The sequence below is a fragment of the Xenopus laevis genome, chromosome 2L (assembly GCF_017654675.1).
Source record: "Xenopus laevis strain J_2021 chromosome 2L, Xenopus_laevis_v10.1, whole genome shotgun sequence".
Taxonomy (NCBI): Eukaryota; Metazoa; Chordata; class Amphibia; order Anura; family Pipidae; genus Xenopus; species Xenopus laevis.
In genome coordinates, this window is record NC_054373.1 from 89,210,793 (window position 1) to 89,226,125 (window position 15,333).

Consider the following 15,333-nt stretch of genomic DNA (forward strand, 5'->3'; position numbering starts at 1 on the left):
CCTGTCCCATGATATCACCACCTTCCCCTCTGCCTGGCTTTCCTGTAAATAAGGAAAGGGTGGCAATGCTATAAAGTGTGGTGATGATGATTGTAAATTTATTTGACAAGGATCAGTGCGTACCACACATAGGGTTGTCACCTCATCCCTTTCATATTGAATTCATTAGATTAGATGCACTGTGCAGGCTAAACTGATTTATGTGCAGCCATGCAGCATGCACCTAAAAAAAATGCAGTTCCACACAAGAGACTATCCACAGTCCCAAGAAAAGTCCAAGTAAACAAGAGTACAACCAATGTGCAGGTGTCTTCCATCTCTTACATGTAGAAGTCAATGGCTGATATCCCTTTTACAATTTGAAGCTATCATGATCTGTGCTGGGTTGCGTCCGATAAAAAACACAAAAATTATGGGTTTTCGGGTGATAACCTGAAAAAATACAATATAATACATTAGTCAGTTTTGGGGAGATGTTCACAACAACAGAACAGTAAAAGGGTCATAGATTCCTGCAAACACTTATTTCTTGAGGCAGCAGTGTTTGCTTGTTATTATAGTTGGTCTAAGAACTATATTTCCTTTAAGCCCTTGCTACAGGAACTATATGGACAAGGCCAATAGCAGCCCAGCTCCACAGAGAACCAGAAGAAGCACCTGCATTGCTGGATTCAAGCTCAGCTGTGTCTCCCTGCTTACTATAGCCACTAGTGAATCAATAGATCAATCACTGCATCCAACTACAAGGATTGTAAATAGACTGCATTGCTTTTACACATCCAAGTGAGGGAGCCCCCTTTATATCTTCACCAAGGGACACATCTGCATCTTGTGTTGCCTCCACATCCACATCCAGTTTCCAATTTCAATGTTTAACATATAGTGGAGTCTACCTCTACCTTATATTTAGGCTGATGTACCCTTAAATCCTATCCATTTCTTCATAAGCACCTCCCACCTCCAGTAGAAATCTTATCCAGCAGGCAACGTGTTGAGGGATTTAGGTGTGTACACCAGAGTCATGCTGGGGGTAATTCTTAATGAGTTGTAATCGTTATTACAGTATTAAATAGAGATGTTAAAAAACATGTAAATCCCCCACAAAACTTTGAAATCTTTAAATACCTGTCACTCCGGTTGTTTAAAGGTTAATAGCAAGGTTGCGGCATCCACTTCTCTTCCTTTAACCCACTCAGCCCCCTCCATTGGACAATTACTTTGGCTGATGGCTACTGAGCATGCTCAGTTCTACTAAACATGCCTTCCAGCATAGCCACCAATGAACACATTTAGGCTAAAATTAGAAATAACATACAGTTTGTTTTACCCTGAGTTTGTAAAAAGGGGAGGGGAAGATATGGCTAAAAATATTATTTGCCTATTATTTTATTAGGCTTTATTGGTTTGAGTTTCTGAGGACCTTCCAGGGCAACCCCATGTAGTTTTTTGGTTGAGGCATATACAAATTCCATAAACAGACTTTGTATAGTTATAGATCTATTAACTTCACTTGTGCCTCTGTAAAATTAAGAAATAGGGGGAACTAGAAGATCTTGCAAATAATACGTTGCTCACAGTGCAGCTTTATAAATAGTAGCATGTAGCTCAGAATTAGACTTTTAATTATATGCCAGAAGTTTTTCTCCTAAATAATTATCAATTGTCAACTATAAGTATAAGCACTGATCTAAAACACTATGGTTCTGTTCTTTATATATATATATATATATATATATATATATATATATATATATATATATATATATATATATATATATATATATACACACGCCTTTATACAAGCAAATAATTTCAAGGATCGAAATTCATTCACCAGCTACAATGCCCATTAAGTAAACTCTTTGCTTTTTAATTTTATTTTAGTGGAAACTGTTGCAATGAAACACATAATTATGGGCCTATATTGTCACAAAGCTTGATTGGTATAGTTGATATGCTTTCTCTGTTATTTCACCATAGAAATGCAAACATTGTTGCCTTCGAATAAGCTGTTGGAAACAAGCAATTGTCATTTGTGATTTTCAAGTTGTGTGCAATTATGAACCTATTTCTTAGTAAAATTAGTGTTAGGACCTTCCTTGGGGAGCCATTAGGCTTTTAACACATCAATCTGGAAAAAAATCCCTTTCCCAGATCTCACATTAATCATGCTGATTATAGTTTTATTTACACACCCGGGCCTGACTAAGTCTGTCTTTTGTTAATGGAAAAAAACCCTGCTATTTGCTTTAGTTGAATGGGCTTTTGTAAACTGCGTGCAATTTTGCTAATTGCTTTTCTTAATGAGCCTAGAGTCACTAATTACTAATACCTCTTCTTACATTTTGTTGCATGTGAAATTGTTATAACTCTTCATTCCACTTTATACAATTCCTTTGACTGCCTTAAAATGAACCATCACAAAGTTGTAAGGGCATCCAAGCAGCAAGTGAGGCAGGTGAACATACTTACAAGTAAGTGCCCACAGAAAGTACAGATATACTGACATATTGTGTTAGAGCATCTTTAGAATGTTTAACAAAGATTAATAAAACATATTGATTATATTTAGTTTCTTTAAAGTAGATGCACATGTGCGTAATGTCACATGCGTGTTATGCACATGGCAGTGGCACAACATGGCTGCTCACACTGGGAGCTCCCTCCTGGTGAGGGTAGCGTAACGCTGGCGGGAGCATTTTTTTTAATATTTTTTAAAAACTACTGTTATCCCCAACCGGAATGCGGCCTCTATTGGGGGTAACATTTTTATCCAACAGGTGCCCTTTAAGAAAAAAAGCTCTTTAAACTTTTACTCTTTTTCCATATTAAACTTCCTTGTGTTAAAGTAATTTCCCTTAATATTTTTTTTTTCTGTCAATATACAGCTTGCTTTAAAAACACAGTAATCACACTCCTGCTTAAATATCCCTTCATTTGAGCAACTGAAAACATTTTCATCGAGAGATGAAGATCCTATTTGTACAAAAAAGTGTGCCAGAATACTGGTGCCCATTCCATGTAAAGAAATGCTGACCAAGTCAATTTTTTGCAATTTCAAAGGTGAAAGTGTTAGAAAAATGCTCTTTGTTCAATTTGTAACCTACCCACATTGATTTAACCATGTGACTGTTGGCAAAGTTGCCGTCCCACACTATTAACCAGTCAGTGGTGATGATGGCAATAAAAATTACAAGTAGCATGGTTTATTATTCCGGTGATGATAGACATGCAGGCAGTGCTAGAACATAAAGCAGCAAGTTAGCCCAATTAAATAGTTTTCTTCATTTCAACTAATTTGATGTTGCACATAAAGCTTTCAAAACAGCCATCACTGAACCAGATTGTACACTGTGTCATGCTGTGCTATTGCAATTAGACTACAATTAGATAACCAGTCAATTTTAGAGCCTTCCACTTTCTTGTGTCTGCCCAAAATACAGTAAGTATTGACCTGCCCAAACTAATATGAGTAGTTCACATTAGTGGGAGCTAAGAACTGTTGTTTGAAGCATGACTGGTACAATATGAATATGAATTCACAGATAATGCATATTAAACAGTGGGTTAATTTGTGGCCCTTTTTGCATTACTTTACTTTACAATTAAAACTACAATCGCCATTCCTAATGTTTACACCTCATGCTAATTTCTAGACGCAAAGAACAGCAATGGCAATGCCTAACAGCAGTGATGTAACTAGATATTTCTGGACCATGCAGCAAAGTATTTTTCAGGGCCCCAAAATGCCTAGAGGTATTTTCAGACCTCTGACAGTTCGCGGGTTCTTGCAAGCAAGTGGGTTAATGAAACATTAAGAATATAAATAAGTAATTGTAACTATTTTTGTTCTCTAGCTGTAGTTATTTTTTATTAATTCTATAAATAATTCAGTGGTTTGGCTAACAGTGTCATGTAAATAGGAGAGATAATTGTTGCCAAAATGATACGATCTAAAAAAAAAGAAAAAAAGAAAACATTTGTATTTTATTTAACCTACTTTCTGTCCCTAGAAACCAACACATTTATAAGCAGACAGGAGGGAGGAGAAAGAACTGAAAAGCAAATCATTAAAACACAAACTACATAAATGAATCAATCCATAAAAAAGACGATCAATTAAAATTGTTCGTAATTCTTCTGTCTATAAAATTCTAAAAGTTTATTTTATCTTCCCATTTAAATACTATTAAAAAACCTTGCCACCAGCAATGTTGCAATAAATGTAATAAATTCCCACACAATTCAGGGTCTTTGCTCTTTATGTAACTGATTATAGGAAGGGAATGTTAAATAAAACAGATGTGAATGCTATTACAAACTAGTACAAACTTAATGCACGTGAAATTTTATTTTACAGGATATGAGGAAAATGTGAAACTTTGTTCTGCATACGAAAGTTTGCAAAATGCATTAAAGCCAATCAGTGATTTTTTGGAGTCTATGGGTGCTTTTTCACTGCAAACCTGGTAAAAAATATAGTTCATCACTATAGTGATTTACATGATTTGCCATGCAGGTTAGACCTATTATTCTTCACCAAGAATTTATTTACAGTAGGTCCCTAGTCACCATGTGTCAGTCCTCTCCCATCTCGTAAGTGATTGAAGTCTGCACAGATGGCTGTCTATCCTGCACATGCACTGATCACAAGAGAGACAGGTACCCCCATATCCCTTAGTTATGCTGGTGAATTTAGAAACATGTATCCAGAATGGATAGCAATCTCTGTATTTACTTACCACAAAGTCTCTGCCAAAGCTGCCGCCATATACATGGAACCATGGTTGCCTATATGGTAGACATGGCTATTTTGCTCACCTTAAACATGAGAGGCAGCTCAGTTAGATAGACATGGCAGCTGTCTCCCCATTAAAGAGGTTAATAAGGCATATCGAATCTAATGAATCATCTAAGGTTAGTTCCAGAAACCTAAGGAATTTCAATATTGGTTACAACAATACTCTTAAGAAAAACAAACACTACTCTAGTTTAACAAATTGCAGAGATTTTTAATCATATATATCAGTATATAGTACCACAATAACATTTCCACAATACATCTGGAAAATTAAAGGGGAACTCCGGCTACCAAACCAAAATTTGAGATAGCACAGAAACCCCTAATATACCCATCACAGTTACTTGTTTCTTCAAAAAGTATGAAAAAATGCCATTTTCGATGCTGAAATCCAGCTGTTTGACAATTCTTTTCTTTCTGCATCATTTGAAATCCTGGCAGGGAAGGAGGGACTAAAACACTGATGTTACAAATTGTAACAAAATTCTACACAGTTTACAGGAACTGCAGGAACTACATAACCCACAATGCATTGCACTGTGATGTTCCATTCCTTATTGAAATCCCGTGTGCAGGGAATTGTTGGGTTTGGAGGATGCAGGTTGAGGACAGCTGATGTTGATACAAAGTAACAGTAGTCAGTCAGCTAAGCAAAGTAGTCAGACAGATCCGCAGGAAAGCAGGGGGCTAGGTTTAGGGAACTGTCAGAAACTATTAATAATCATGACAAGTCTTCATATTTTTCAATTGATGTATTTTGCAAAGTTGCTTGAAATTATGTTTACTTTTCAATAAGCTTAAGTTATGTTTTTGTGGAGTTCCCCTTTAAGTAATAACACAAGGTATAAGGGGCATTTCAGATTTTCCTTACTCTTAAAGTGACACGTTCCTATAAAAATCATAGTAATGTGTCAGTATAAAGTAAATGCTGCACCTGTAATCTTTCCCTCGAAAAGCACCCCCTGCAAAGCCCCCCGCAAAGCCGGGGGGGTGGAGCGATCCTTCAATAGGCTGAAGTCCTGTTTTTATTCGTAATCAGCCTATGGAAGGCTTGTGCTGCCCCCAGCCCAGCGTCAATGAAACGGCTCAGAAGGAATTTTATCGGGTCGTGTGAATGCAGGTTTGCGGGGGCTGAGCGTGGCTTTGCGGAGGGCTTTGAGGGTAACAATTACGGGTGCAGCATTTACTTGATACTGATACGTTCCTATGATTTTTAGTCAAGATTGAGGGGCAGACTTATCAAAATGTGAGATTAGGCAGATATATTTATCCACATTCTATTCATTACTATGGGATTATGATTATGATAAGTGTATTTATCAAGTGATGAACTGTAACTTTTACTCTTTGATAAATACACAAATAAATCCCATGTGAATGAATAAAAAAGCAAGTTTTCTGTGGTGAGCTCTAATTTCACACTTTGATAAATCTGCCCCAAGTGCTAAGGAAGTGTGGGTGTTACTAGTAGAAGTGAAAATGCATAGACCTTATATCTGTTGCTTATTGCTGATCAAACTGGACATTCTAGCAAGCACAACTAATATACCACTCCCTCTTGCTTTAGCAGTACAGGTATGGGATCTGTTATCTAGAAACCTGTTATTCAGAAAGTTCAGAATTACAGAAAGGCTGTTTCCAACAGATTACATTTTATCCAAATAATTCAAATTTTTTAAAATGATTTTCTTTTTCTCTGTAATAATAAAACAGTAGCTTGTACTTGATCCAAACTAAGATATAATTTATCTTTAGTGGAAGCAAAACCAGCCTATTTGGTTTATTTAATGTTTACATTATTTTCTTATAGACTTGAGTTATGAGGATCCAAATTATGGAAATATCCTTTATCTGGAAAGCCCCAGGTCCCGAGCATTCTGGATAACAGGTCCCATAACTGTACTGCTGTGGTCTGGAGTGTTGTTACACATCTGTGGGTCCTTTGCCCTGGGCCCACCAGTACCATATGACGTGAAACCCTAGCTCATGCTACCCAATCTACAGGTGAGTTAATATTTGCAATAATGATGCAGGAGATGAAGGAGATGTTTTCTTCATCTGTTGGCTATTGTTACTAATTAATTGTGAATATCTGCTGAATTTTCAATTAATCTTGTCAGAAGTGGAGTTGGAGCAAATCTGGTGCAAGTATATTTCTCAGTATGAATAAAGGAAATACTTTAGTAATAGTAATCCGTCGAATTTAGTTAAATTTCTAAATATGCAATAATAACTTTGCACTACTGCTAAATATCCATTCTCATTTATGTAATAATACCCTGCAGAATCTAAAATAATTGTTTTTTACAATGCAGAAAACTTGAGAAGATGAACAGATAAAGACAATTCTGTAAGACCTGCTATATATTTTAAAGACTTGTTAGGTACACTGTAATTCCTGTATAAGTTAATGTAATATCTAACACAGGCAGATGCTTAAATGATGTATTTTCATAACCTACTCTTAATACACACAATGCCTTTACTTGAATAGCACTTCTGCAGTTACTTTGCCTATAAACTATTTTTCTTTTTTTTTTCTTTTAAATCATTGTATCATTACCTTCCTGCTGACATGCTTTTAGTTTAATGCCTTGTTGACCCAACAGTAGTTAAACAGTGCCTGCATATTACACACTGCAGAATTATTACATTACAATTTATTTGAAAATTAAAACATATTTTCCCCAGTCTGTAATGCAGATTCTGTACATGCTGTAATAAAATAACCCACAGCTCCAAATGAAATAGCAAAGAAATAATAGGATGCAGTAAAACTACACAGTAATATTATAGTTGTCCCCCTCCGTGGTAACATTTTATAATGGATCTCGCCATTTCCATGTCAGATCTAGGAAACATTGTCATCTGTCGTTCTACTGAAGCTTCTTACAAAGAGTTATAGGACGTGCATCAGCCTGATAACACCATGTACTTGTTCTCTAATAGAGATAACCACTTTCTTTCCATTACACCAGAGCCCAGACGGACACTAATGGATTCCATACTTTTCTGTGCTTGATCTACAGCTCATATTAGTATGAGGGTAATTTAGTGACAACAGTTTATCAACGTGTTGATGCACGATAATAGTAATCATAGCAGAGGAACAGAATCTATTTGTGTACACAGTATATTTTCTTCCTTTTACTTCTTGTATCTTGCCTGACATGCTAAGTATATTCTTCAAAATCTTGTTTCATGGGGTAAGCTGCTGACAAATAAACTATACCAAAACATGTTTTATCAATAGTAATCAATAGTGATGGGCGAATCTGTTCCATTTTGACACGCGTCAATTTTTATGTGCGCAACAATTTTGACGCACAACAATTTATTTTGTCTCAGAGAATCTTTCATCGGCTAATTTTTTCAGCAGTTTCGCAAAAACATTTGTGGGCAGTGAAACATGAAAATTCCCCGCAAATCCATGCCTGGTGAATTTATTCACCCATCACTAGTAATCAAATATATGTGCATTGATTCCAGTTTGTATTGTTGGGTTGGTTTTAAGTGCCAGTATTAACATCTGTGAAAGCTACTCCAGTAGAATGGAATAGGTATTGAATGCTTTTTTGCTTGCTGAATCCTAAAATCCACCATCTCCAACCTGCCGAGATCATGTATACATCAATGGCAGATGCCCCTTTTACAATTTTAAGATATAGTGATCTTCGTTGGGTTTCATCCGATAATCTGAAAAATTCTGGGTTTTGGGCGATAACTAGGGATGGGCGAAATTTTTCGTGAAACATCAGAAAAAAATTTCTTAACAATACAAGTCACATGACACAGGCTTCACAACAGTCATCTCCAGCAAACTTTTTAGCAAAGAACATGGCAGGCATGGGTAAGCTTGATGACCTACAAAAAAAGGTTCTTCGTCAGATTCTTGCTCTGGGCAGGATATGATAATATCCCCATGGGGACTTCTGGTATCCAGGAGCTCAATCCCCAGGTGATGGCGTGGCTCCAAAGGTGCTTGAAGGGCAACTTTGGCATTGAAATGGAGCTCAGGACTGTGCAGTACATATGGACTGGCCTAAAGAGAAGGCATCCCGACCTGGTAGAAGAGATATGGGACAAAATTGAAGGTAGAATTGTGTTACAGAATACATTAATCTGTCTTCTTAATTATAATAAAGATGCTGATTTCCTAGAATTTAAATATCATTGTGCTCTTTTTGTGCCAAGGTGTTTTTAACATTAGAAACAGGTGACGGTCATATTATTGCAGAGAACAAGGAAATCAGCTGTCAAGTAGAAATTCTAATTCTAGAAATAAAAAAAACGCTTAACGCTGTCCCATCTCTATACTTCTCATCCTTATAGATGTCCCTGTCTAGGGTTGCCAACATGCCACTTCACCCCTTTAAAACTGAACACATATAGAATCCACAGTCTGCCTGGCTAATTAGCAATTCATTTAGATGCACAATGCAAGGCTGCATATAATATAAATCAGTTCAGTCTGCAGCATGCATGTAAATTAATTGATAATTTCCAAATTAGGCAGGCTGTGGATTCCATTTGTATTTGGTTATAAAGGGGTGAAGTGACAACCCTATCCTTGTCCCATACTTCACATCCTTATCGATTTACCTGTCTTGGGACATCGAAAGTTAATAAATTTTTTGCCGTTTCATGAATTCTTTCAGAGTTTCGCAAATTTTTCGGTGAGGTGAAACGCTATAGATTTGCCCATCACTAGCAATAACCCAAAAAAATCAAGCAATTTGGGTGTCAAATCCCCAAAAAATCTTTATTTTATTGATAAATAAGATAAAATTGTGGAAGGGAGTTTGGTCAAGCTTGGTTTAATAACCCCCCAAATGTAACTATTTCTCCACACTGAGAAAATCAAATGGTATGGGGAAATCCACAGGTAGATTGCCAGTAATTTACCCCAAACTGGTGCAATGTTTCGCACTCTGCAAATAGCCACAAAATATCCAACAACACAAAGGTTAAACATATCCATATAAACAGAACCCAAGGATTCTTGGATAAGGAAGCAATTAAATCCTCAATCCAACATAGCCCAAGTACCAGCCCCCCAAAGTGCAGCCAGTAATCCAATAGAAACCTCTCAGTCGCCGAGTAGCAGTCCTTCCAGGCAAATAGATATAAGCAGTCCAGTCACAATTCAAACTACATGAGAGTGTTTTCTCACCAACTCCCATTCCCAGGCTCTCACACAGACCAACGGGTTCTCCTTCTTCCAAAGGATACAAGCACAGCTCCCCAATTCCAGCAGTAACCAACTACTCAGGGACCTAGAACCTCAATGGTGGCTTGCAAATGTTATGGCTTTGTGTAACCTTGTACAGTATATAAAAAACACTGTTTTTGAAAATGTAAGAAAACAGGGTTCTGAGTAATGTGCATCGTTTTAGGGGGCCTATTTATTAAACCTCACATTTTTCTGGTTGTGTTTTTAAAGGGGAAAACTCAATTTTTTAGTTGAAAAAACACTAGAATTTTTAGAGATTTATTATACCCCAAAGCTACTAAAAATCAGAATCCCAAAATTCTCCATCTCAAACCTGTTGAGGTCATGTAGAAGTTAATGGCAGATGTCCCTGAAGTTGTTTCTTGACATTGTGATCTGTGCTCAATAATCTGATAAAGGGCCAGATTCAATTCAGTGAGGAAAAGGTTTATCATGTGAAAACTCATGGACAAGATTCAATTCAAGCTTATCTCACCATTTACCACGTGAAAACTCTGTTAAAGTCTATGGGAAAAAACTGGAACTGGATTAGGAGAAAAGTTTTTCTCCCCAAATTGAATGTTGTCCATGAGTTTTCATGTGATAAACCATTGAATCTGGCCCGCTGTCGGGGTTTTTGTCCAATAAGCCGATAAAGTCGAGTTTTTGCTGTGACAATCCAACAGTCGAGTTTTTGGAGTACTCAAATTTATGCACCAATTTGTTACAATGTTTTTTCTATGGATGCACAGAATCTAGGATTTCCAAATTCGAATCCAAAAAAATTGCATGACTTTTCGTCACACAAACAACAAAGTCAAAAAATTTTAACTGCACTCTGCACATGCAATTATCTTTCCCTCATTTTCCCCTAATTTACATATGCAAATTAGGATTCGGTTTGGTATTCGCCTGAATATGTCACAAAGGATTAGACTGAATCCTAAAATAGTGGATTTGGTGCATCAGTAATTTTTTCTCTCTGACTTTTTCAAAAATAATTATTGATAAAAGAATTCAAATAGTGGATGGGAGTTGACTTTGTTTTAATAACAAAATAACATTAATTTCAGTTTTAGTAAATGACCCCGTAATACTTTGTTTAATAATAACTTTGGCAAAATCATTCACATTTCCATTATATTTCTCTTAGTCTTTGTGCTCCCACAATCACCGTTTAAGTAACATATTATAAAGGAGCAGTAACACCAACAAATTTAAAAATGAAACATCACTCCAGTATATAGATAAGCTACTGTGTTACGCTGGCTATAAGGCACATGTTTACATAGCTAATAACAATAAATATGTGTACAATATAATGGCTTTAGTTCTTACACAGAAAGATAAACATGAGTCAAACATAGTTTCTCATATAAAATAGTGTATTTGCTGCCAAGAAAATGCAGGCGCTGGCTGAATAAATGCAAACGTGTAATCTCCCTTTATTTAAGCAAATAGAAAGAATCTGGCATGAGAAAAATTAGTACTAAGGAAGGTAAAAGAAATTTAAGCAGAAAAAGCGATGGCCTAAGCCAGGTTGCAGGTGATGTTCATTGTATTTATTATATTTCTTTCTTTGTTTACTTGTAAGGATGTATTACGCTGTAATTGCCTCATTGTGCCCTAAATAAAACTTTTATACTATGAAATGCTTTGGAGGTTCATTTTTTAATTGTTTGCCTCCTTAGACTGAGAGGCCGATTTATTAAAGGTCGAATTTTAGTGGTATTGTGAAACCACATTTAGGGGCCGATTCACTAACTTCGAGTGAAGGATTCGAACTTAAAAAACTTCGAATTTCGAAGTTTTTTTTGGACTTCTTCGACCATCGAATGGGCTACTTCGACCTTCGACTACGACTATTGAACGATTCAAACTAAAAATCTTTCGACTATTCGACCATTCGATAGTCGAAGTACGGTCTCTTTAAAAAAAACTTCGACCCCCTAGTTCGCCATCTAAAAGCTACCGAAGTCAATGTTAGCCTATGGGGAAGGTCCCCATAGGCTTGGCTAACTTTTTTTGATCGAAGGATATTCCTTCGATCGTTGGATTTAAATCCTTCGAATCGTTCGATTCGAAGGATTTAATCGTTCGATCAAAGGAATTATCCTTCGATCGTTCGATCAAAGGAATTATCCTTCGATCGTTCGATCGAACTATCTGCGCTAAATCCTTCGACTTCGATATTCGAAGTTGAAGGATTTTAGTTCCTAGTCGAATATCGAGGGTTAATTAACCCTCGATATTCAACCCTTAGTGAATCAACCCCATAAACTCTTTTTCTAAAACCACGAATGCTATGAAAATTATTAAAAGATGAACAAAAATAGAGCTGAGCAATCCGAAAAAAAATTAATACCTCTCAATCCTCTAAATATTGGAGTTTTCTTACAATTGAATGCAAAAGAATAACTGAAAACATCTAATAGTCAAAGGTGTATATTTATCAAAGAGTGAAGTTAATAGTGAAGTTCCGCCACTAGAGTGAAATGCCGCCACTCCCCATTCATTTATATGGGATTTTTAAAGGCGTATTTATCAAAGGGTGAACTTTCACTTTCACCCATTGATAAATACGCCTTTCAAAATCCCAGAGAGCTGCGGAATTTCACTCTAGTGGCGGAACATCACTCTTTGATAAGTTTACCCCTAGATGTTTAAAAAGAGGTCCAGTAGGATCAGTGCAGGTAATGGAGCAGTTCAGTATAAAAAATATAGTTAGTTAGCCAAAAATGTAATGTATAAAGGCTGGAGTGAACGGATGTCTAACATAACAGAACAGAACTCAACTTCCTGCTTCACATCTCTCTAACTCTTAGTTAGTCAGCAACTTTAAGGGGCCGATTCACTAAGCTCGAGTGAAGGATTCGAATGAAAAAAATTCGAATTTCGAAGTATTTTTTTGGTACTTCGACCATCGAATTGGTTAAATTCGTTCGAATTCGAACGAAATCGAACGAATCGAACGAAAAATCGTTCGACTATTCGACCATTCGATAGTCGAAGTACTTTCCCTTTAAAAAAAACTTCGACCCCCTACTTCGGCAGGTAAAACCTACCGAAGTCAATGTTAGCCTATGGGGAAGGTCCATAGATCCTTCGATCGCAGGATTAGCGCTAAATCCTTCGACTTCGATATTCGAAGTCGAAGGATTTCAATTCGAGGGTCGAATTTCGAAGTATTTTTAACTTCGAAATTCGACCCTTAATGAATCTGCCCCTAAGTGGGCCACATGGGACATTCAGTGAGTTTACTTTTGATATTCAGCATTCTCTCAGATTCAAAAGCAAACAGTTATGACCCAAATGTCTCCCCTCAAGTCACCGATTGGTTACTGACTGGTAACCAAGGAAGCTACATAGCAGGAAGTAGTGTTCAGGCTATTATGTTAGACATCCAGTCACTCCAGCCTTTTACATTACATTTATGCCTAACTAATTATATTGAAAAAAATTTTTGCACAAGCTATCTATTTACCCAGTTTTTATTTTTCTACTGAACAATTCCTTTAAAATTGACTTCTATGGAACCATGACTGCTTTTACTTGGAGAAGTTTTATATTAGAATTTGTTGGAGTTTTTACACTTAATAAATCTCACATTTTTTTAAAAGAAATATGTTTCATAAAAAGAAGTGATTGGAATATTAGGAAAGAGGCCCCTTAGTCTGCATTAGTGATCAGTCCTATTTTGCTTCACCAAAAAATTCAAACGCATTGCAGTCAATGGACATTTTTTAAGCAGCAAATTTTTTTAAGTTCCTAAATTCCATACATTTTTTATGCGTGCAAACTTGTGAATTATAAAGGATATATAATATAATATACATATATATAGACACACATTTCTCTGTAAAATCTTATATATTTATCACACTGTATGTTGATTTTAGCTGATTTTAGTGCAAAATTGTCTAAAAAGTGTAAGCTTCCAGTCCCTTACTCTATAAGGATCATTTACCAAGTGGAAGTCAGTGTTTATGTTAAGTCTTAAATCCCAAAGGAATCAGACAATTGTGAATGTTAGTATTTTTCTGTCAGTTCAGTGATGATGATGATGGGCAATGCTAATTTCTCAACTAAAGACTGGATCATACTTGTGGCCCATCGAGAACTATAAAACACTGCACACAAGCCTCAATGTGGTCCTTGGCAAATGGGATTTTACAACTCGCTTGATCAAGATTTGACTACAGGTACTTACAGGTACCTTAAGCCAGTTCCTACACATGTACCTTCCTTCTCATGTATTGCCTGGCACTTTAATGTGGCATTTTGAAATTCCACTCCACTCAAAAGTTAAATGTCAATAGACAACTAAAGTCTATAGATGGTTCAAAAGCATTTGAGAAGAGAAGATATTGATCTAAAATGAAAATTATACTGTGTATATTGCATGTAATTCATTTTATCATTTAACATTTAATTCTTGAATTAATACATTTATTTTTTTAGCTGTAATATTGTTGTGTAGGTAGCCATCTCAGGTCATTTTGCCTGGTCATGTTCTTTCAGAAAGAGCCAGCTCTTCACTATGGAACTGCTTTCAGTCAAGCTATTGTTTCTCCTACACAGTGCTACTAGAGAAGTCGCAGTGGGACTTTTTACTATTGAGTGCTATTCTCATATCTATTAGCTACCTGTTATCTTGTGTGAGGGAAATGTTTTTTTTTTCATTCCCGTTGTTCTGTTGTTAGGCTGCTGGGGGAGAAAGGGAGGGTGGTGATATCACTCCAACTTGCAGCCAAGTCATATGACTGGGGGCACCAGGGAAACTAACAACACGTCTAGCCCTATGTCAGATTTCAAAATGAATTATGTAGCGCTATAGTAAATTGTGTGTTATTTACACCACTATTGAGCTCACCTCCCAATAAATGTGCACCGGATGAGACCTGTAATCTTAGGGAGTGAGCCCTCGCAACGGTGTGGAGGCAGGGTGTAGAGCAACTGTAACTGGATTCAGGGTATAATAATTGGGCGCCAGTGGTTCTTATAACTTAAACATGAACTGGTTTATTGAACATACACAATCCTCAGTGGAGTATACAATAGAGCATGACAGGATTTAGCATCACATTGAATAGGCAATACTCACAACACCATTGCCTGTGCCACGTGCAAGTTTAGGAAAACAGCGGGAGTTTAGGGAGCTAAATGCGTGGCTCAAGTCTTGGTGCAGGAAGGAAGGGTTTGGGTTCCTAGAGCACTGGGCTGACTTTTCGTTGGGGTACAACCTATACAGCCGTGACGGTTTGCACCTCAATGGAAGGGGGTCCGCGGTGCTAGGGGAAAGAATGGCTAAGAGGTTGGA